The sequence below is a fragment of the Abrus precatorius genome, unplaced genomic scaffold (genome assembly GCF_003935025.1).
Source record: "Abrus precatorius isolate BTA unplaced genomic scaffold, Abrus_2018 Scaffold6, whole genome shotgun sequence".
Taxonomy (NCBI): Eukaryota; Viridiplantae; Streptophyta; class Magnoliopsida; order Fabales; family Fabaceae; genus Abrus; species Abrus precatorius.
In genome coordinates, this window is record NW_020874406.1 from 2,550,362 (window position 1) to 2,556,361 (window position 6,000).

General features: G+C 35.1%; 1 pseudogene; it reads left to right on the forward strand.

Annotated features, from left to right (window-relative positions):
- The window catches only part of LOC113869297, a 74,345-nt pseudogene extending 69,160 nt beyond the window's left edge, over positions 1-5,185 (forward strand).
- Positions 5,186-6,000: the final 815 nt, after the last annotated feature.

Sequence of the window (6,000 nt, forward strand, 5' to 3'; positions counted from 1 at the left end):
GATGCCATTGGCGCTAAGAAGCGCTAGCAGGGGAGAGAGTGGTTGGAAACCCTTCCTTTGAGTCCTAGGAGTGACTGTAACGCCCCAAAATTCATCAACTAAGCTAGTGACTCTTAGATCTAGTTTGGTTGCTATTTATGGCTTGCTAGTATCGGAATAATTAGCTAGATGCTGAACTTTTCTATTTTATTCACTGAGGAGAATAGTGACTTGATCTTCAAGTTCTGCATTTTAGAGTAACTGCATGCAATAATACACTTGGCTTCGATATCATCCAAAATTTCCCTAATTATTTTCAACTTAATTACCCAAAAATACCCCTGAGAATCTTGCTCAAAAAACTATATTTTTCTTATTTAAATTATTGAAAAATCATAATTATCAATCTCAAAAAATGTAAGATTTTGTAATCGTTACAAAATATTCTATGTTTACTTCAAAAGATTTTGTAATCATTACGAAATATTCTATATTTATTTCAAAAGATTTTGTAATAACTGTAAAAAGATTTTGTAATCATTACGAAATATTCTATATTTATTTCAAAAAGATTTTGTAATCACTGCATAAAGATTTTGTAATCATTACGAAATATTCCATATTTATTTCAAAAGATTTTGTAATTACTGCAAAACGATTTTGTAATCATTACATAGATTTTGTAATCATTTCAAAATATTCTATAATCATTTCAAAAGATTTTATATTTATTTCAGAAGATTTTATAATCATTTCAAAAGATTTTGTAATCATTTCAAAAGATTTTGTAATCATTACTTCAAATCTTTACAAATCTAGTATCGGCCACTAGATTTTCATGCAAAATATTCTTGTTCCCTAAAATGCAAACACCATGATTACCCGAATCTTCCAAAATCTAGTACCGACCACTAGAATTACATGCAAGAGATTCTTGTCTCCTAATTTGTAAACATAATCATTTTAGAACATTCTTGTCTTGTCTTCCAAAATTCTGACACCATAATTACCTTAATTAATTGTCTTTCTTAAAATTAGCACCACATCAAAAGTCTCGTCCACATGTCAACCTAGTCATGTCGTATTCTTTCCGGCCAATCAAATTATATGCATTTGCTGCCCAAAATCTTAACCTTGGAGTTTTGTGCCGATTTTTGGAAATTGCTCCACCCAAAACCCTTTGCATGCAGCCCTAAATTATTTCATGAATTTTACTTTCCAAAATATACTAACTTTGCTTGCAAGTTTCCCTAAAAACATCTATTCCTACACTAAAAACCGTAACACCCTTTTCTTGCACCATTCTCACCAATTTCACTTCAATTCTACTTCTTTTGGACCGTGAGCAAATTTTGGGACTTCCAAGGCTTATCCAATAAGCTAACCATGAGTTCCTAATTATCTTGGACCATTAAGACCTTAACCTTCATATAAATTATTTATTTTTTTTCCATTTGCCTATTTTGGAAACAAGAAACCGAGACCTCATTTCTCATTCTCTCCACTTGATTTCTCATTTCTCTCTCTCACTTTGCTTCATCATTTTTATTCTCTCAAAGTCTCAAATTCTCTCAAACTCTCTCAAGAAAACCGAGAGCTTCCAGTCCCTCAAACACCATAATTTCTTCATCCAGATCACTCAAACACTTCACCCTTCCATCACTAACTTCTTCCTCCATCTTCTCTCCAATTTTTGTGTGGAAGGAACCAACCTTGGAGGAGAACTTTGAAGAACTTGGTTATTGTTTTTGGTCCAGCAAGCTCTCTTTGAAGATCCACAAAAATCCAGCCCTTTCTCTCACCATTTCACGCCCAAAACTCAAAGGCAAGGGGGAGTTCTCACCTTTTATTTTGATTCTTGCTTTCCCTTGGTTAAATTGTGAAAAATCCTTAGAAAGTTTTCATTTTTATCTTCAATGATCTTGGACAAAATGATTGAACCCTTTGCATGTTAAGTTTGCATCTTGCTCTCCACTTTTATCACTTCTATATTCTCGGTTTTATGCTTGGATGAGTGGACCCTTTGAAAGTTTGAATTTTTATTCTTTGCATGTTGAATCTTTTGGTGCATATCTCGGTTTTGCACTTGTCTTGCCTGAATCTTTGGTTCAAATAATGGTTTACCCTTGGATTCTTGGAACCGTGAAATGATTTGTTAAAATCCCCTTTTTGCATGTTGATTTTGAACCTTGAAGGTTTCAGTTTTTCACTTTCTAAACTCAATATTAGTTTTTAACCAATGATCTTGCACTTGACTACTCAAATGATGCCTTGCATGTCTTGAACCCCTCGTTCTTTTGAGATCTATCTCTCTTTAAATAAGTGTACTCTTTGGATCACTAAAATGAAAGATCTAAGTGTTGAAAGCCCTTATGTATTGCCTCGGTTTAGACTTTTTAAACCTAATCCTTTGCTGAAAATTAAAGTACTGCACTTGGACGATGGAACTTTGTGTTTGCATGTTGATTTTTCTTTATTTTGCTTATTGTGGACTTGATGAAAAATGAGTTTTTAAAGGCTGGACAGTTTTGATTGTTATGAGGAAAAAGGCTAAGATTTATATATTTTGAAACCTTGGGACATTTGGAAAGGATTGGTATGATTCATTTTAATTAATTTCATAAAAAGAGAAAAGGAAAATCGCTTGGATGGTTTCGGTTTTGGTATTTAAAAGTGATGCAAAATTTGGAAAATAACTTGCATGTTTGAACCTTGGTAAATAAATAAATTAAGATGCTGGACAATTTTGAGTTTTAAGAGAAAGATTTGAATTTTGTATTTTGAGGTCTTGAAACTATTTGGAAAAAGTTAGTGTGAACTTTAAAAAGAAATTGCACAAAAGGAAAGGCTAATTCTAGTGGACAGCCTATGTTTTGAATATATAAAATGTTATAAAAGTTTGAAATACATCTTGTATGGCTTGGTTTGTATAAGGAAGCAAAAATGAAATTGAAAAGTGCAATTACTTGGCTGGACTTGATTGAACCGTGACGGACTTTGCTAGTGTGAAAGATTGATTGTTGCTTGTAAATTTTGCATGATTGACCTTGGATGAATATTAGTGCAAGACTTGAAATTACTTGATTTTGGATGTGGAAATTCATGAAATTTACTTGAGTAACTTGCTGGAAAAATGTGAATGATGTGAGATATGTACTATTCATTCTTGGTAATTGTGTTTGAGAACCTTGAGGTATGTTTGAAGTGATGCTTGGCTGGAAATTTAGATTTCCTTACTATTCATTGTGAATTTAGCTATGAAATTGCTATTTGAGAGCATCACATGCATCATTGCATACCTTATGAAAGAAATGATGAATTATAACAATGTGCAGCGAAAATGATTATATGATATTGCAATGTTGATAATCTAGAGCCTTTGAGGGCTATTTGATGGAAATGGACCATGAATATGATTGAAATTATTGGAAGTATTATGATTTAGTTGCCTTTTGAGTGATTGAGTATTGAGAATAAAAAATCAGCAAGTGACAATGCAAGAAAAATGTGATAAATGAGAGGAAAGGACTTAGATGGTGTGTGACATAAATTAAACTACTTGGTGTGACAAAAGTACTTAAGTTTGATTGAGATAACCTAATAAAGAGTGAGAAACCGAGAGGTAGTACCCTTGAATCATTGTGTATTAACTTGATTAATTAGTGGTTTAGAAAGGAATTAAGTTTGATGAATTGTTCTTTCATGGAGAGAAAAACCGAGAGGAAGAAAATTAAGAGAGTAAGAGTTAGAGTGAAATGATTTATGGTTTAGAAGGTGTTAGAGGTTAATGAAAATAAATGTGATGGTTAGGATGAACTTGAAAGGAGAGATTGTAAAGATTGAGGAATAGGACTGTGCTAAATTGAAAGAGGGATTGAATTGAAATGTGAAATAAAGAGTAACTTGAGAAAGAGGAAATGAATTATGAAGGCTTGAATGATTTGCCTAAGTTGCAGTCCAATATATTAAGTGCTGCACTAAAATTATCCATGAGTGGGAAAATATAAAACCATGAGACTATGAATCTATGATGAAAGATCTATTCTAAGCTATGAGTTCTAGAAACTATATTACTTTGAACTACTATGAACTCATTGAAATTGCTATGAAAACTATGCTACTATGAAACTCATGGAATCTATCCATGCTACTATGAAACTCATGGAATCTATCCATGCTACTGTGAAACTCATGGAATCTATCCATACTACTAAGCCCTGTGATGGCTTCTATTATATTCTACTGTGCCTAGCCTCTAAGTGGCTACATGAAATGAGAAAACTATCAAAGAAAACTGAAAAATATCATTTCATGCATCATACTATTATTTTGAACGACTTCGAGGCATTACCGCGGCACAACTTGGAGGTGTTGTAGGTTCAGTCCCGAGTAGATCTACTGGGGGTGGCAAAAGGGGGAATAGTCGACCTAAGTGGCAATAGTGATGCGCCTCTGTGGCTGGGTCGTGACCCACTACAAACCTTATCCAAACCTGACAAGGACCGCACATTCTATGGTCATCGAGGTCCATTCCCGAAGAGAGCCATCTTGGGCCAAACACCAGTGGTGTTTTACTAAAGCTAACCTTCTATTCTATTCTACTGTGCCAATCTAAATGCAGGGAATGGAGTCCTTCGATCGCCTCACGACTTGAATCTATCTATGAGACTCTATGGTAAAAGCTGGGCAAGTCGCCAGTCATAGAGTGATGGGATCCCCACGCATCATTTGCATACTATTAACACATGAGTGACTCTATGGATGAGATCGAAACCTGCATTCATGCATCATATGCATTACTATTAGGGATGATTGAATATTCGTGAGATTTGTTATGATTATGATTACATTTATCTCCTTATTATATGATTAAACCTTTGATGATGCTGAATGTGGATTGTTAGATTGAGATGTGACTATACGTCACCTTCCTTGGGGTATGGTTATATATGATGTTTGTGTTTGGAGAAGTCACCCCTTGTTTGTGTTGTTTCGTATCGCTTTCCTTTTATCTATATAGATGGACACAAACAAGGTGAAGGCATGGAACCTATCTTTTGAGGAGGATACCTACTACTTGTTCACCCCTTGCGCTGCTGAATGGATCGAGGAGAATGATAAAGATCCCGCTTCTACTTTTAGTTTTTCTTCCCCTACTTCTTCTGAGGAGTTGAATCCCATTAGGGATTACTCTCCTCATGACTGATGTTTTATTTGCTTATGCATTAGGGGAACTGCTCTTAGGAAGTCTGGTCTTATTCTGTTATGTTTTGTATTTGGATAATGCTAATCGTCTTTAATTATGACTAAGTACTTGACTATGCTGCCAAACTGATATTTAATATATCGAGGTGTTATCATATTATGAGATGTGTCTATTCTTACTCTATTAGGCCGTTGGGATTGAAATGTGGAATGATAATTAGCTATGGTATGGTTAGATGTTGAACAGATATGTATATTAACTCTCTTTTTCCAGAAAAAGGGAACCTATACTTATATTTCTATGTATGAAGAAATTTTTTTTTTACCAGATTTTGGTGTTTTCTGAGTTACTACATTAATAAAGTGATATCAGAGCTTTAGTATTAGAAGGGTCGTTATAGTGACAATTAAGGAGTTTTAGTGGCCTACACGTGGTTTGCACGAGTTCTTTAGTCGTTATGCAAAAAGGGACGAAGAGAGACCAAAATTGGAACTTAGGGCCATAGGTGCGACGAAGCGCTAGGAAGGGAGACATTGGTTGGAAACCCTTCGCGTGAGTCCTAGGAGTGACAATCAAGGAGTTTCAACGGCCCGCACGAGTTTTGCACGAGTTCTTTAGTCGCTAAGCAAAAGGGAACCAAAAGATACGAAAACCGGAACATGGGGCCATACGGGCCAAGAAGCGCTAGGATGGGAGAGAGTGGTGGGAAACCCTTCCTGTGAGTCATTGGAGTGATATTGAAAGAGTTTCAGCGGCCTGTGACGAGTTTTGCGCACGTTCCTTTGCCGCTAAGCAAAAGGGGACCAAAAGAGACC